Below are 18,699 nucleotides of genomic sequence, written 5' to 3'. Positions count from 1 at the left end.
TGATTCCAGAATATGCACCATTGAGAAAGAGGTAAAAGTTAGCTTTGCTAGTTTAGCACTGGCCCACTGACTCCAGGAAAAAGGAGCCAAATCATGAGAAAGACATGAGGAGGGGCTGAGGAAAAAGAGGGGTCCAAACACCAGGGTGCTGTGACACTCTTTTCCACCCCACCTAAAATCAAAGAAAGTATGGAAAGGGTAAGGTGCACAAGAGAGACAGCGGGGGAGGGGAGGTAGGAGAGACTTCACGGATGATTGCAGCCCTGTTTGAGCCGCTAAAGTGCAGACGGGAACTTCTTTCATCTCCCTTCAGGGTCACTGTCCATGGAGGGAAGGGGCCTGTCATCCTGCTCTCACTTCCCCATAGCTAGCCTTACATCTTCTCAAGATCCCCACCCAACAGAGCCACAGCACCCTGTGAAAGACCAGCAAATACAGCGGGAGTAACATCAGGCAAAAGCTGGGAGCAGAAGTATGAGAAGCAGAGAATGATAGCATGGCACAGCCTGTGGAAGGCCAGAAAGAGACCACTTTCACTTTTGGATTTGAAAATATAAAACAAGTCTACAAGAGAGCCAAAAGGGTTCACTGATGGAAGAAACATGGAGCAAAAAAAAAAAAAAAATAGCCAGTTTGTGTTTTTTTAACTTGTTTTTTGTGAGACATAAAGACATACAAAGAAACTGCAAAATAAAATTTAATATAACATTAAACTAGTTTGGCCCTTCAAAGTGAGATGAAGGGGGAAAATGGGTAAAGAAAGGCAGAAAAGAGCAGGTGGAGATTTTGGGTGAAGTTGGAGGGGGTGTAAGTAGAATGAGCAAGGCTGACCCTAGTCTGTGTGGAAAGGCTGACTGGAGCCTGGAGGCTCGTTAGAGGCAAAATCCTGAGGGCTCCTAATTGGGCCGGCCAGGGCCATGCAGTCTAAGACAGCAGAGTCAGTCTCAAGGTTTGCAGAGGGGGAGGATGAAGGGGTGCAGGAGTTAATGGTGAAACGAGGGGGGAAGGGGGGGCTTTCCAAGTCACATGAAAGTTTGTGGGGATGAATGTACCATAATTAGATTAATAAGTAGCTTAATTTATCGCAGCAGAGGATATCAGCGGCTCCACATTAGAAGCAGGCCAGAAGATTAGCCTCGATCGGCGTTTCCAAAACACGATTAGCCCCCCGGCACAAAGACCAGGCTCTTTCACAGGTTCCTACCACAAGGGCTGGGATTAGAGAAACATGTTGAATAATCAGCAGTGCCCCCGCATGCTCCTCTCAAGTCTGCACCACAGCCAGGGGCGTAGTGCAACCCTTTGCCCCCTCCCTGTCCCACTCACAACACTTATCAATTAGACTATTATAAGGCCAATTAAAGTCAAGAGCAGCCATGTTAAAACAAGGTTTGACCGTACCACCCAGGTTCAGATACACACCTTTTGCATGTCCACTTTATCCACCTGCAGATACATGAGTCATCCTTTAGCAATGTAAAGAAAATCAGTGAGTGGTATTCAACCAGTGGCATTTGCCCATGAAGTCAAGCCCAGGGAATCAGCATCTTTGTGTGAGTACGGCCACTAAGTCATTTGTATATCCCAAGAGACCCAGAGGACTCACAGCAAATTGATTGTCCCTCCAATCTTCCCTAGAATGCCAATAAAGACTTCAGCATATGTTTTCCTCCGTTCCCGACCATCAGACACATGCATCATGAATGCAGTGCTTTTACTAAGCTTTAGATCCCTTGATCCTCTGCATTCTCTTGTTTGGGGAGAAAAAAATCTGATGGTCCTTGAGCCAAGATTTTTGCAAAGTATCCCATCAATAGCAGAGAGGTTGCAGCTGTTAGCTATCTTCCGATAGGGTACTCTAGGAATATCTCTTGGATTGGTCACTCAAGTAAAACTCCACTTTGGCTCACAGGATGGTATTTTACATAAAAGGACATTTGGTTGATCTTTGTTTCGTGGCTCAAGAGTTGGGAGCTTGCCTTGTAATTGGAAGGTTGCTGGTTCGAGACCCTGCTTGGACAGTCTCGGTCGTTGTGTCCTTGGGCAAGACACTTCACCCGTTGCCTACTGGTGGTGGTCAGAGGGCCCGGTGGCGCCAGTGTCCGGCAGCCTCGCCTCTGTCAGTGCGCCCCAGGGTGGCTTTGGCTACAATGTAGCTGCCATCACCAGTGGGTGGATGACTGGATATGTAAAGCGCTTTGGGGTCCTTAGGGACTAGTAAAAGCGCTATACAAATACAGGCCGTTTACCATTTGTTTCTGTTCACAGACTGCAAAACTGCAGAGCTGCAATTAGAATAACACATGAGAGGAAACTCAGGTGAACCTCTGCATGCAACTCCACTGACTTAATACTGAGCTCAGAATACTACTGCGCTCATGTGGGAGAGTTTTAAAAAGCATATTTATAAATCACTCAGCTGTCACCACCTTGTCATGGAGACAAGTTCTATTTACCCTTGAACAACCAGCAACTTTTACATTTTCCACCACTGTGCCACTACTGCATGCCAATTATCCAATGTGACTATGCAGCACCATGCATTGATATTAATGTGCGCAGAAGATGCTTGCTGACAGATGAATCTTGCTGTACTGGCCTGTACGGCTGGTTGGGATGAGGTTTGAAGGGGCTAACTTGTAGGTGACCATGGATGTATTTGTGTGTGTTTTTTGAAGGAAGCGGGTGATACCATGCTTTCTGGATATTTAGTTTACAGATCCTGCAGTGTCAAAATATCTTCAGGCAATATGTATGGTTGCCCTTAGAGGTCAATGCCACAGCAACACAAGAAATCCAGGGGAACTATTACAATTTTAACAATATAGCTGTCTGTACATAGCAAAGCAGCACAACAAAGCACACTCCTGCTAAACCTGCAACCCAATCTAGGTTAATTATGTAAAACTGGCATCTAAGGAAATACCACCTTCTCTAACCAAATAATTCCTAAAGGAAATTAAGTTTTTATTTAAACCAACTTACATAGCACATTTGTGTTTTTTTAATTACATTTTTTATGTAAATAAGAATCTTTGGTTTTAGTCCATTAGCGTGTCAGCGGTTTCTTATCCACCATTCATTACTTAAACCTTTAATGCTCCCAAGCTCTTTATTCTGCTTTTTTATATTAATTAGTACTTAAGGCAGAACGTGAGCTTAGTTTGACTTCTTAAAATAGATCGTTTGACCTTTCAAATCCCTCAGTGGCATCAGATTGTCAAATTTAAAAGGGTTGGCTGGAGTTGAGGAGATGATTTAGAGTTTCACCTGTGAGGAAGAGACAAAAGTGACTGAATGAAAGTTAAAAAGCAGTTTAGATGCTATAGAGAGAAGGCGGAGGTTCAAAGACCTTCAAAAACATTGTCCATAACTTTTAAATCCTACTTTAACTATGACTGAAAAAATCTCTTGGATGAGAATAAAGCACTATCTACAGGTTAGAGGTGATAAGGTACCACAGCCCATGATCCATGATACCATTTATGCACCCAGCCTGTTGCCAGCTTCACCACTGGTTAGCCAGCTCTCTCCAAAACTTCACTCCAACATCACGGACCAGCACTCTCTGCACTCTGCTTGTTAGATAGCAGCTGTTACTCTCTTTCCCGGTGAAGCAATGTCTGTTGTTGGACAAACGAGGGAAAAACAAGCAAACCCTGGGCTTGATCAGGGCCATGTGAAGCATGCGGCGTGTTGTACACCCTGCTCCGCTCCGCTAGCTACCCCATCAGCTAACCTTCGCCATGCACCAAATTAGAAACCCTTGCCATCAGGCAGACAGCTGGCAACCATCCCCCGGGAATGCCAATTAAGTTTGTAAAACATTTAGACAACAAAACTGTACAAGAGAAAAACATCCCACAGAGGCGGCCGTCCCCACAACTCCCAGCAGTCCTCACCATAACCTCCACTGCCCCCTCCCCATCTGCAGCAGCTCCAAGAAGCCTCACCTCACAGCATATACAGGCCCAGGAGAACAGCAAATATGTTCAGAGAAATACATGAATATCAAATCAAAGCCATTGATTTTGTCATGCTAATGTGTTGTTATAGCAAATTAAGAGATGATGTTTTATTAATAAGTTGGCGCCTACTCAGTTAGATAAAGACTGGCAGCTCAGTCTACTGCTGAACATTCACATACTAATTAGCAGCACTACAACGCTGGATTCCTGATACAATCACCTATCATGACAGTGGAGTCAGAAGACTAGGTTGAATACCTCGAATCTGCCACTGTTGGCTTCTTATGCTCTAACAAACAGCTTCAAACTTTAGCAGTGCATTTGATCAACTGTCCAAAGTGGTAACCTGAGTTGTTGGCCTTGGGGGGAAGAAACTGGGTAGGGATTAGAATAATACCTAAGTAGCTTTCTGAAAATCGAACCCTTGAGTAGGAAAAGAATATGTTGGCCTTAGGCAGAGAGTGTGACCCACGCTCTCTTGCTGAATGCTTGCACTCACATTGCTGTTTGTTCATCCAGACAGCCCACTCCATAGTTGTTTCAGTGTGACACACCAGGATGTGACAGACAGACTGACAGCGTGAGTAACTAATTGCGACAGGATGCAAAAAAAAAAAAAAAAAAGATCCCCTGAGCTTTAAGTAAATGGAAGTGGGAGAATGCCCTCATCTCCCAGCACTCCCCACCTCTACACACACACAAGCACGCAGAGCACTATCCCAGCTTAGGGCATCTCTATCAGTGTTAATTAGCTGAGCAATGATTAATATAGACGCTAAATGAAGTTATTTCTTGTAATCTGTGTTTCCTTTGAAACATCATTCATTGTGTCAATAAAACACTGTTTGAATTCATTTAAGACAACATTGTTACAGCGAGAGGAGAGAGGTGACAGAGCTGAAAGCATGAAAATGAAGAAGAAACGCAGCGAACGTGGTCCACAAATTACAAAGTGTAACACGCGAGCCCAATTTATTAATTCACGACAGAGATTTTCTTTCATCTCGTTTGTTTGAACCAAAATGCCTGTCTTCATTTTCATTACTAATTAATATCGATTCTCACAAGAGAAGTCGATCTTCCACTACATCCACAGGTTTTCCATTTTCTACACTAAGGTTATCCAGAAAAGTCATTGAGGCAAACATTTAAACAAAACAAACAATAACATTTTGAATAATTAAAATAAAATAAAAAAAACAACTGTAATTGTGTTGTGTAGTCCGTTACAGTAATCGCATCTAATTTAACAAGTCACGGTTATATTCCTGTTGCATATGAACCCACGTGACTCTACAGTCAAACTGCACTCATACCTGCACTACCACACAATCACTGCTTACATAGAAAAATGCTGAACCTTGTCTGGAAATCAGAGCAAGATGGCCTCACTTACGCAACAAGAGATAGTTTGCATCAGACGTTTTTGTGACTGGAAGTACTCTGGTGTAACCCAGGGTACCGACCAGCTACAGCGTGCAGGATGCAGGACACGTGATGACCACTTATTAGCTGTGAGTTCACCTGACTCTTACCTCAGATCATCACATTATAGCATCACGCAAACTTTCTACGAGTGAGCTGGCTGGTTGAAAAACATTGAATCCGTCTGTATCAGATCACATGCACTGCTATTGGTTAATGTGTTGAAAACAGTGCTTTCTTTTTCTAATCAGGTGAACACGTCTAACAGATATCTTTTGTTTCAGTTTGGGCATCGATAGAATCACGTGTCCCAAAAAATAGGCCACATTAATTGGAAAAAAAAAAACTTAAATAAATACAAAAAGAAACCAAACAGATGCAAAAACGGAAACAGCAGGTCAACTAACAGTTTTAACAAGTATTGCAATAGAAAAATGAAATATTAATATGTAAATTTAATAAGACTTTAAACCAAACGTTTGCTTCAATTTCCACATTTTGCTTGCCATTGTGCATTGTGAGGGATTTGCGAAAGCTGCATTCAAATAAATGACAGTATACAGTGCTGTGAAAAATGTGCTCCCTTTCTGATTTCTTAGATCAATCGATAAAGATTCGTTGTCAGTTCCCATATGGAAAAGAAATAGTAAAAACATATATGATTTACTCATGAAAGTGGCCACTTTCTCATTACTTTCATATTTTTTTTTAGTAAGTATACAAAACATACAAGTTTCATTATATAATTTTTCATGGGATCTTATATGTGCTTTCACTCTTGTATGCTTTTCATACAAGTTTCATACAAGACAGATACAAACTTTATAAGATTTATATATATCTTTTCCATATGGGTTAATCTGATGATTGATTGCAGTTCTTGCTACCGAGGGTGGCATGACTAGTTGTTAGGTTTAGGGGGCAATTGCTTTTTTACACAGGGCCAAGTAGGTTTGGATCATTTTTTTCCTTAATAAATATAAATCATAATTTAAAAACTCCATATTGTATTTACTTAAAATTTCAACCTACCTCTCTGCATTAGTAACATCTCGCACATTGTTCCCCACAATCACTCTTTTCTCCTATTCTAATTTGTTGGATGAGAGGAAACCAAATTATAACATTGCAAGAAGATACTAAAATACTGAGGAACACAGTAGGCTGCTGACAGCTAGTTAACAAACAGTGACTCCATTCATTAAGTTAATTAAAAAAAATATAGCAAAGCTACAACAATATGTATCAAACAGCTCAGAGGAACCTTATATACTTGCCATGGTGTGATGGCCCAGGAGAATGGGTCTTAGGTTTGTCTGCTTCAGTGCTATTAAAGAAAATGCGTAATGGGTGAAGCAAAACTTTGGCCACTGGAGGCAGCGTGGCACAAAGACTCTTAATCAAACTTCCCAAGGTTTCAGCTTTCTTTTAAATCAAGAGCAGCAATCAGTAGATTAAACTGTAGCCACTGTTAGACTCTCTGTGCCTGATTTTCTCCTCCTCTGTCTCTCATCATTACCGCTATCTGATGACCTCTCTTCTATGGATGGCACAAGAGCAGGCACTGACAGCTTCATAATTCTCCTGACAAACAGCTCAGTAAATGATCACTTTGCCACTACGATAAGTGCCAGAGTGGATGTAAAGCGCACAGCCCCAGGAATGAAGCCAGAATTTAATTTCTGGCAGCTGTGTGCCCATCGAGATATACTCTTATTAAGAAAAGAAAGCTGGTAATTTTAGATACAAGCGGAGTAAATGCACAGACAACTAATGGAGGCCTATTTCGCCCCTCTTTTTGGGCTAGCAGAATCTAATCTCAGCCTATTGTCAAGATGGACAGAGAGTCTAATCACTCTTAACCTTGTATCAGTGCCATAACCCCTTCTTTTTCTTTGCCCCCCAACAATTTTAAAATGATCTTAACATAATAACGGGACTTTTTTGCATCCCAGTGACTGCACCTTCTTCCAGAATCACCACGGCTAATGGGATCTAATCTATACAATAAGGGACATTAATATATATGCAAATCAGATGCAGCTACATCTCTCGCAGAGGAGACGGAGCCAGTTGGCACACACTTGTATCATTTCTGTCACATGTGTCACTTAGTTGTTAATTACTGTTAACATTCCTAAAATGCAAATATGCAGTTCTGCAAATACCGCAGCACATGTATCCTTAAGTAATAATGCTCTGAGAAGAAAAAGACCCCTTCCCCCCTTGAAGGTCCAGCAGTGTGGGGGGAATTTGAAGCGTTGGGGGGTTGAGGCTGCAGGTCGGCTGTTCAAAGCCACTCCGTGCATTGTTGGGCAGTAGGGGATTAGGTCTCTCCAGGCTGCAGAATTTGCTTTCTAATTAAAAGGGATAAGATGTAGAAAAATAGTGAGAGGCATTACTACTGTAGAAAAGAAAAGGGGTGGAAAGAGCAATGGTGAAAAGGAGGAATAGAAGTTTGTAGTGTAACCACTGGTGCTTGATCACAAGACTGGGCAAGAGTTACCAACCTCTTGTAGCTCTGGCCTCCATCTCATCAACTTGCACACTTTAACCTCGAAACTAAATATTTGTGTTATTGTTTTCCTTTTCCAACACGGAGAAAGCAACTTGTCACATTCACACACCAGCTTTTCTATGATTTAAGCAAATAATATAGTGTATAATGTGCTGTGGTTCCCCTCTGTTTCCAGTTCCAAATCTTTAATACTTTACTCCTTTTCTGAGGGAAGTATTACAATTTTTAAAACACTACTCGTTCATCTTAAGACAAAGTATGTAACCTTTATAAATACTGTGTATGAACCAATCAAAATTAAAACCACGTTGAAGTACAGCATTTAAAGTTCAGACTTTCTGAAGGAGTACTTTTTAAAGTAGATTTTGCTGATAATACGTCTGCAGTTTTAAATCTTAAATCAGACATGATCAGTGATGAGTTGGGTCAAAAAATAAATACATAACTAAAAGCTTTTTCAGACTACTGAAACACTTCATTTGAGCAACTTAACTGTTTATTGCTGGACCCAGGGGGGCTGCTCTATGACCCAGCATGTGGTTTTATTTAACCCTTTACTCCACCCCTTTTGTCAGCATGCTGCTGTTTTGGTACCCTGTCCTCCAGCAGGGGTGCAGTGCTCCCCGGGCACCTTACAAACGAACCCTGAGTTTAAAGCATACAGAGGACTGATTCCCTTTCCCCCCCAATCCCCAGGAGGTTAACGACATGCCAACGACAAGCCAGTGGAGAGTGTGGTCTCCACCTCGCTCTCCTCCCCTCTTGGCCAACGCATGCACTGGAGTTTTGTGGTCGTTCTGCACCAGCACCAAAACCCCTCTGAAATCTCCAAGAACTAGAAAGTCCATCTCAAACTGAGCTCATTTCCTGGTAGTGTCTGGTTGCTGAAGCATCTCCACACCACCTCCTCCTCTATTTTAACCAAGCTCCATGTAGCTCTCACCTTTTGCTCCCAGGCAATCTGATCCTATTTGGAGTGTGTGACGAGGGCTATTCTCCATCACCTCACTGATCAAGAGCTCCCCCTGTAAAGCGGGCCCAGGGATGAGCAGGTACAGATTTGGGGAGATGAGGGAGAGGGGCATGTAGTGAAAGAATCTGCAGTGAGCCAAGGAGAAGATTAAACGGCAGCTAACCATCAGCACCCCACTCTTCTCCCCCCGCTTGCTTCTCCTCTCTACCTCACTGGTGTCCTGCGGGGAGACGGGGGGGCTTCCAGGGGGGAGGGAGGCGAGCATGAAAGCAGGGGGGAGGCCAGTGGCACAGTGGTAGCTGAGCCATCTTGTCATCATAGCAGGACAAGCATATTCAACCATGTCCTCTGTCCCCTCCCATCTTATTTCAGACACTCTGTTGACCTCCACTGAAATCCATCAAAACCTCTCTCTCGGCCCCTGCCCACCCCCTTGTTGGAAGAGTGCTCTCCGCTGGTGCCTTTTCTTTTTTAAAGGGCAGAGATGAGTCCCAGGCTCTGCAGTCTTTCCAGGCGTCCAAATTAATTTGCGTCTGGGCAGCAACATAAGCAGCACGGGGCTATTTGATGAGAGTGTAGGGCAATGACATGCACTGGCAGTCATGCCTTGATCTCTTGCTTTCTTTCCTTGTCACTTTCCACCTAACCTTAATGCCAGATTCATGCCAGTCTAATCCACATGGGTGGCACACAAACCAAACCTTGTGTGTCTTAGTGGAGTAAAATCCAGTGCAGCTGAAAAGACACTTTCAAATTTCCGCTTTTGTGCATGTATCAAATATCTTTCTTGATCAAAGCGTAAATGACCGATCTACTAAGACTACCATTAAAAGTGCACCAATCATAAAGTGCATTGTCCTCACGGCAAATAAAATGAGCCATTTCTTAAAAATCCCTCTGCTAATTTCCTGATCAGTACCTCAAGAACAGATCCGTTTCACAACAATAAACACACTAAGGACATCTACAAAACAGCATTCCTTTAGTTTGATAAATGGATGTCAAAGTGAACTTAATGCAATTTGACATGCATTTGAAGTTGTGATCCAAAAAGGGGACCACAGCTAATGCCTAATTAGCATCATTAAATAATAAAGCAACTTAGACTAATAATTATTGCATGTACCCATTCTACCACTTGCACTGACAATTAACCTTTCTCAACTGGTGATTCGCAATTTGAGTAAATCCTGTTATCAGCAAATATAACACATGGCACGCACACACAAATGTGTTTCAAACACCACTCAAGGAAATCTATGCAGTGTTTACGGTCGGGAAGCAGAACAACAAAACAAACAGCAGATATCCACTTTCAGTAAACACCACCCAACCACTTAGTATCTTCCCAGTGGCTGGAGGGGGTGGGGAATCAACTTTAGGTGGCTGCTGCGAATGTCATTGAACTACTTGTGTTTACGCAGGCTTAATATTGCCTTGACAAGGTCTCTTTAAACACACAAGGAACGCTTCGGAATATATCAGCCCACCCGAGGGTTTAATTTTATAAATGCCTGCTGCTGCTGTTAGCAATATTTGACAAGTAATGTTTTCCAGCCTGAAGAGAAGTAGTTGAATTTAAGAAACACGGGAGGCGGGGAACCTCGCAAAAGTGCACTCGTCTCTGGTGCCGCTGACCACAATTCTGGCCAAATCTCTGATATTAGCTCACTGAAGCCAAAAACACGATTACCCAGAGACAACATAAAGGTGAAAAGATTCAGGATTGAGCACTCTCCCAAAATGTCTCTCCCTCATCCCAATTTGGCAGCACTTGGCTTGTTGCCCACTCACATTGTGTGGACGGCCCTGCCACTGTTGCCATGGGGATGTGTGGACCTGCACAGGGCCCTGAAGGCAGAACGGCCTGGTGGTGAGGTGGGGGTTATCATCAGCAGCAGACTACACTGGGCCCCCATCCAGAGGCCTGGGTGCAGGAGAAGCTGCGAGGCAGTGGAGGCACCTCCTAAGCTCCGCAGGGCCTCTCTTCCTGGGGGATTCTGCTGTTTCAAACCCAGCAGAGGATCTGAGATGCTACTCAGTAGCGCAGGGCTCCGGCCTGTCCACTGGGGGTCTGCTGCCTGACTCCCGTAAGCCTGGTCCAGACGGGGTGGGCTACAGTGGGAAGGGGCCAGGCCAGGCGAGCTGGACTGCGGCCCAGTGCGGTGACTGCCTGTCTGCCCAGGCGCTGGGCCACGCTGCCACTCCTCCCTGGGCTCGTGCCCCTGCACTTGGATTTCAAAGGGATGTGACAGGGGGGATTGGCTTTCCCTCTCCATTGCAGGATCTCTGCCCCACCAACAGCTTCTCCGGTGCCCCCCCCCCTCTAAAAAAAAAAAACAGCTTTCAGTCCTCAATTTCTCCCAGCCCCCAAATGCCCCTCCAACAGCTTTTCTGTTTCAGCCCTGAACTTAGACTCCCTCTCACACTGTGCCATTCCCACCACTGCTGCCTCACATTTGGGAGGAGAAGGGGGAGGTTGAGTTGCTACACTGCACCCATCTGCCCCATGTCTTTCCATGCTGTGGACCATGATGCTGCAGCATGGCTCTCTGGGCGCCGTAAAGACTTTGGCAAGTACACTGGGCCTTCAAGCGCCCCTCCTCCTTTGTACTCCATCTCCGCCACATGTACACACTGGTGCACACCATCTGATTTCAAATTTACTTACGCAAAAACACGAATACATCCAATCACGTTCAAGTGATGAATGTCCACTAAGACAGATGGATGATTTGCATGGTAAATAATGGGAAACATCTCTAAATGTGCTGATTATAAACTGTTGAAGCTACTTTGGTTATGCCCGCTGAACCTGAAAAGATCGAAGTCAGATGCGGTGCCACAGTGTCTGTGTGGCAACCAGCTCATTCAGCAACTGGCCCATCATCAGTAATCATCCTACGAAACCAAAATGACACTGACAGGCTGCGTTTCAATTGGCTGAGATATGCTTTTCTGTCTCTCGCTCTCATTTTAGGTTTCTCTCTTCATTGCTCTCTGCATGGCATTTCTCTGGCAGGTCAACCAGTGAAATTCCTCCCCTCTTGGTCTCAGCATTCCCGCAGCCCACCTCCCTAACTGGGCAGTGTGGAGTGGCTGGTTTAGGGTAGCATGGCAGTTCCCCAAAGCTGGTCTCGAGCTACAGCTACAACTCCAGCCCACAACACATTCCTCCAGCAGCTGACCAGTCCCCCCAGCAACCAGGAGTGAGGTGAAGAGAGGAGATGAGGCTTTGTAGTGGTGCTATGTTATTGCCTAGAGATCTAAATGAGTATTATGCTGTTAAAGAAATACAAGGAACACCTTTTTGTGCACAGCTTACCCTCATCAACATTCTCATCACTTTTTTGAACAGCTCTCAGATCATCTTAAATGATCTGTTTCTTTCTACTTCTAAACAAAAGGTTCAGCTTAGTGAAAAGCCTCCTCACTGGTTCACTGATGCTCAACAAGGTACTGATGTTTCTCAGCACGTTAACAGGCTGCACTCTCCTCCACATCTCCATCCTTTGCGAGGATGTGAAGGGGCTGCACATCACAGGCTATCTATCCAAAGCTACTCCTGGACAGCTCAAGCAGCAGTAGGACGGGAGCCGGACGGTCCCCTCCTCCGCTCCCTCCTACTTCTCCCCCAAGCCGAGCCAGACGCTGTGTTTACTCTCCTAATTACAGGGGAGGGGCCGGCTGACAGGCGAGCCATCACAGATTCCCCACAGGCCCAGGGCTGGGAACGCTACAGACACCCGCCGCTGTCTCCCAAATGTGAAGGCAATGTCCAACTGTCACTGGGGAGCCTTCACTGGCAAAACCCAAGAGCCCAAAGAGAGATATTAAAGACATGAGAGGAATTGGCAGAGTTGGCACTGACAGGGGGTACGCTTGAGAAGTCGAAGTGGGGGACTGGGGGCATCGCCAAAGTGTCATTCAAAACAAAGTGGGGTTTGGACAGGGCACAAATACTCATTTACTTACACACACTCACAAACACACACACACAGCTCTCGCTCTTATCAATCCAAGGCGGGAGAGTTACACACACCAGACACAAAATTCAAGTAGTAGAGCCCCCAAAATATATGTTCACACAGAAGTTCACTCCCTTTGGGCTCCTTCTGGAGCATCTGGCCAACAGCTATCGATTCTGCAAGTACACATCGCTCATTTTGGATGGTGAAGGATGATAAGCATCCACCTCGGCTCCTGCTTTGCTCCGCTTATTGTTTCTCTTCCTTTATCTGTTTGATCGTGACTTTCCAGATTAATCTCCTGAAAGGGGGGAAAGGTTCTCTATCGACATTTTATACGAGAGGGCAAAAGCAGTGAGAAAGAGCTCAATTTGGAGGCATCAGAAGTAGCCTGGAGCTGATACGTAACTTACAATTCCAAAGATGTTCTTTAGTAGGAGACCTGTCAGTATTTGACTTATCATTAAGGACCTTTATAGAATTTAAAAAGGAATATTTTTCTATGTCATAAAACATGCTTGGAGAGATTTCTGCATATTACACAACTGGCTTGCTACAAATATAAAATGCTGTAGTTGCACAGTTTTCTACTCAACTGCAATAAAATGTGCAGCCCAGTGTGCTAATGTATGACTGCGGCTTCTATAAAATATACAGCAAGTTTAATAAACTGTACCTACAGTGTGTGTGTGTGTGTGTGTGTGTGTGTGTGTGTGTGTGTGTGTGTGTGTGTGTGTGTGTGTACACTAACCCTCCTCCCAGGGAGGTATAATCCACTAGAGGTTGAAATGCTCCAGTGCTGTTGGGGGTCTGAGAGAATCGCTCTGGAAGCATGGTGCCTCACCCTATCACATATTCAGGTCAAATAAACAAACAAAAAAAATTGTTAAGAGAAAGGTTAAAACTGAAGAATTGTCTCTTCGCCGGCTCTGAGATCGCCTCCCCCATTCCCCGTGGGCAACACACACACCTCACCCCCAAGAGGCAAGACAAGAAAACCATTTGATAAATCATGAATAGTCACAGTTGTGCAAGTGCTGTGACCATTTCTAAAATTTATTATGGGGATTACACACAAAATCACACAATGTAACATTTCCAAATGTGTTATGAATGCTTCCCAGAATCCAATTCAAATCCTAGGTTACCAAATAAGCCTGAACAAATCCCCCACATTGAGTTCTTCCACCTTTGAAGACTTGAGAGGTCCGGTCTGCAGGGCAGGTTTTACCACGCCACGCAGACACCTCAGCAGCACACAGAGAAGAGGGCTAGGTGAAAGGAGAGGGTGGGAAAAGGAGAGCATAGTGGTGCTCTTACAGTGATGGCAACATAAATGTCTTTATTTGCATATTAACCTTGAATTAATTGCAAGTCACAAAATAAACAGAGGCGTGTCGATAAAATTGGTTTAATTTTTCTCCAATGATACAAAAATAAAACATCAACTGAGCATCGTGTCAACTTGTAAAAAGAGCACAGATGCTATAAAAAGCAATGAGTGATGTGTCTTTGTGGCGAGACTGATAGTGTGAAGACGAGAGTTCATTCAGTCAGAGTTAACCTTGAGGCAGCAGAGTCCTCTCCCTCCTTGTTTGTCCTTGTCGGCTTTCCACCAGACTCGACTTTGTCTCCTCAGAGATGATCTGAAGGCGAGTGTGTGTTTAATTGCATCTGTTTTGTTTGTTGGCAAACTCCTGCGTGAAACACAACACAAACATTTATGGCAGCAATTAAAAGACATGTCATATTAATGGAAAGAACGAACTTGGCAAACACACACACACAGACACACACACACACACACACACACACACAGAGCCGTGCCATTATGGCGGCACAGCATTTGAATTTATGGAGAAATGTGTGGGAAAGAAAGCCCAAAATTTCCCAAGTTTAGCACCAGCTTGAAAACTGGAGCACAGACTTATTCGACAGCGTGCCCGTCTCTGAAATTATTTAAACAGAACTTTCAGCCTAAATTCAACTTATAAAACTGCACATGCTTAAGGAGATCAACGTGCCTTGTGTGCCTCCGTGTTAGCAAACTCTTCCCAAACAGACACTGAATGGGGTTCTGCCCCTTTAATCCCCGGGGAGGGGACTGGATGTGTTTTGATGACCTCTGGGGTCACTTACATGTTACATTACACAAAGGTTTAGCTCTTTTGTGATAAGGGAAGAGTGCGGGGAAAGCCCTCTGTTTAGGCATCTTGCTCACTATGCAGTTGTTGCAGCAGCAGCAGTGGTTGCATGTATCCATCAAACCTGCCAGGCTAATTAAAATACAGCTTGTGATTATCCTTCTCCAGCTCATCTTTCTCTCTTTCTTCCTCTCTCTCTGTCACCCACACACTCACAACCAAAAAAAAGAAAGAAAGGGAAAAAAAGAAAAACACACACACACACCAAATATCTAGCTACAGTAATTACTGCCTGCATCATTGATAAACAATAGAGTTTAACCTCAATCATTACATTAACTTAACTCTTAGCTGCGATAAAAACAATTTGAAATAAAGTAGTTTAAAACTTCATTACTACATTTACATAACAATCCTATTTTTATTTCGTTTTTTTGGCAGTTGAATGATATCTGGATGGATGGTAATAGTTTTAATTCTATAAAGTAATATTTCTGTTGGTTTATACATAATAACTTTGTGTATTTAATAAAGAGGGGAGAAAAAAACTAGAGCATGTTAGCAGAAGTAATATTGAACGATAAAGGCTGACTGAAGTGTAATCAACCTTTCCTGGGGGTAAATTTGAAATCCTATGTGCAGAAGGAAAGGCTCTTCTTGACATTACAGATTATCATTTCTATATGAATGCTTTGCATGATTTTGTTCCCATTTTAAGTCTCTTTTTAAGCTGAGAATGAAATCCACCAACACATTCCTCGTATTCAGCCATGCGAATATGAAACTATAGGTGGGAAAAGAGAAGCGAAAGAGAAGCGAGAAAAGCTGTTTTGATGGCAAATATGTTATTTGAAATTAAGGAAATTTACAAGCACCTTTTTTCCTCTTTTTTTTTTTTGTTTTTTTTTTTTAAGTGCGTTCATGTATTCTATAATGTGTTGATTATTTCTTTTCCACGCCTGGATAAAGCACAGAGCAGTGAAATAGGGGTCTGTATTGCCTGTAATTATCCAATCTTAAAAATGCGATTTTTCCCCCCCTATCAAACAAGGGTCAAACATCCAGGGCCTGCGCAGTGCGTTTGAAAAGATGCATGGCTACGCATTAACTGTAGAAATCACAGATTGGAGCGGGCCTGGTGAAATCCTCACCCTCAGGTTGAGTGTAGCAGAGGCGGAGATAAAAGCAGTCGTCGTCAATTAGCCGGGAGTCAGTGGGAGCGCTGCTCGCCAGAGGCGTTTAACTCCTTCTCCTTTTAAACGTCCTTTTAAGATACAAAGTCCCCGAGGAGGGCCAAGCTTTACAGTTTAATAAATTATTTAGCAATTTAAACGGTGAGATCCAGCAGATAACAGCACAAGGCGTCATCATTTTTCACGCAGTTTGAGACCCTCTGCATGCAGCTGCCAAACATAGGAAACATTAATAAAATATTTTTTTAAATTAAGGTTTTACTGTCAAACTGTTTTTGGTTGTTTTGTTTTTTGTTATTTGTTATTTAGGCGTGCACATTGTAACAGTCACAAGCACACCCTCGTGTGAAATAATGTGAAACCTCAAGAAAGTGCAGGACTTCATTCATACTTTGTGCGCTATGATGATTTTTGCTATGTTTTAGTAATAAAGCAAACAGCAACACAATTTAAAAAAAATACTTATCAAACAGTTAATTATTCCACCCGTTTAAATTTGCCTCTACGTGATAGGTTAAGTGATTAATAGACTCCTTTTCGAATAGATGAGGCAGTTCCTCTTAATCTTTCAAGAATAAAAATAAAAAATAAGCACGAGTTGCAAAAGAAAGAAAGAAAGAAAGAAAGAAAGAAAGAAAGAAAGAAAGAAAGAAAGAAAGAAAGGTTACCTGAATGTGTCGCAGCTCCTGTTTCTCAAACATCTCCCAACTTTTCTCCCCTCGGCTGTGCTGTTAAAAGAAATCCAGCTTCGTGATCCACACCGCCGCTTCCCCACGATCGAAATCTGTCAACAGAGATGTCACTGAGTTTTGCAAAGTTGATAAGGTGTGCTGTGCGTCAGACTGTGTGAGCTCCAGAGGCTGAGCGAGAACCGGTACTCTCGGCAGCTGTCACTGCACCTTTGACTCCGGCCTTGCACACGAGCCACGGAGAGAGGCAAGCGACGAGTCATAAAAGCCCACGGTCTGTCTGTGTTTATAAATCTAAATCAATATTCAAATCTGTTTGAAGTGGAGCGGGTGTGTCCGTGCAAGCGCACAGTGTGTGTGTGTGTGTGTGTGTGTGTGTGTGTGTGTGTGTGTGTGTGTGTGTGTGTGTGTGTGTGTGTGTAGGTGTTACACAAAGCCTCTTAAGATGATACATTTACCAAGCCGTGACAAAAACCCTCGGCATATTATTTTGAGATGGGCACGCAGGTTCAAAATTCAAGTGACGTAGAGGAGGCTTATGTGTCCCTTGCAGCTTGTTGGTCTTCCAGTAAATATGAAATAACATCAACCCTGCACTAAGTAGCTGTTACTAGGTAAAGACAAAGGGAATAAATAAATAAATAAATAAATAAATAAATAAATAATTAATATTATTATTATTATTAAATCTACTAAAATGCACTTTCGGCACATGAAACAGAATTAAAAGAGGCCTACCTTCATATTCAGAAGTCTGCTTCTCTTCGAGCACATCTTCCTCCTGCAGGAACCGTTTCAAGTGCAGTCAGTGAAAAGTCGTTCCGCACGTCGCCAAACGGAGAAGCTTTTTTTGTGTGTGTAATTGCATGGCTGGCTGTACCCCGCAGGTGCGGTGGCTGCGAGTCCCCAAGTGCTCAGGTGTCTCCCCGGTGGGAACCCACCTGGAAATATTGTTTGTACATTTCGGTGCAGGGCCTGCAGCGGGCTGACGGTAGCAGACTGGCTGCTCAGTGGATGGGAGGACAGTTTTAAGGAAATAAGTCGCTCTAAATCCCCCTTTTTTACGACGTGCTGGAATGTGAGAGGACGGTGCAGCCTTGAAGCTCCGCTTTGGTCCCCCATTTTTTTGTTGTTGTTTTTTTTTTTTTTTAGGGTTTATTTGTTGTTGTTTTGGGGGTTTTCCTACATATTTAATTCTACTTATATTTCCCGGTCTTCTTCTGCAGATTAATCTGGTGCCTCAACAGAGATGATAAAACATTTTATAATCGACTTTTAATATTGATCGGTTGTCTGGAAGCTTTCGTGATATTATTCTATAAAACATCGGTGGTTGTATTTAAACTGGTAAAGTAAAGACGAGAGTGTGAAATTATTAACGCTTAAAAAGAGTTTCCCACTAAAATACTCGACATACATTAAACGCTCTGAGAAGTCTTTATTTTTCGGATATGTTTCGCCTCTCGCCCCCCTTTTTTATTTATAAATTATCTCTTACTTTAATGCTTCCTTTGATGTCATGAAAAAATATAATAAAATGAGAAATAAACTGACTTTTCTTTGCTTTAAACTCCTTCCACCTCTCATCATCCAACGGCGTACCGTTTATTTATTATCAGTGTGCCCTCTCTGCGGTGGGATGGGGATGTTGTCAGTCGCCCTCTCGCTGCCATTGGCTGAAGACTGTGCGTCAAAAAAAAGTAGCTGGAGACATTTGTTTCCCAGAAAGGAAAAAAAAACCCTCCCCACCAGTGTGAGAGACGGAGACAGAGACAGACCTCAGCTCAGTCCTGCGGCTCCCATTGGCTGGCACTTTGTACA

General features: G+C 43.3%; 1 long non-coding RNA gene across 1 annotated transcript; it reads right to left on the bottom strand.

Annotated features, from left to right (window-relative positions):
* Window positions 1-14,006: 14,006 nt before the first annotated feature.
* On the bottom strand, window positions 14,007-18,597 carry LOC112430659 (uncharacterized). Its single transcript, XR_003022122.2, has 3 exons — window positions 17,617-18,597; window positions 16,858-16,973; window positions 14,007-14,549 (listed from the first exon to the last, which is right to left on the bottom strand). It is a non-coding gene; the product is annotated as an uncharacterized LOC112430659 (long non-coding RNA).
* Between the last annotated feature and the right edge of the window lie 102 nt (window positions 18,598-18,699).

This window comes from Maylandia zebra, linkage group LG19, assembly GCF_041146795.1.
Source record: "Maylandia zebra isolate NMK-2024a linkage group LG19, Mzebra_GT3a, whole genome shotgun sequence".
Classification (NCBI taxonomy): domain Eukaryota; kingdom Metazoa; phylum Chordata; class Actinopteri; order Cichliformes; family Cichlidae; genus Maylandia; species Maylandia zebra.
This window is presented reverse-complemented; position numbering and strand designations above follow the sequence as displayed.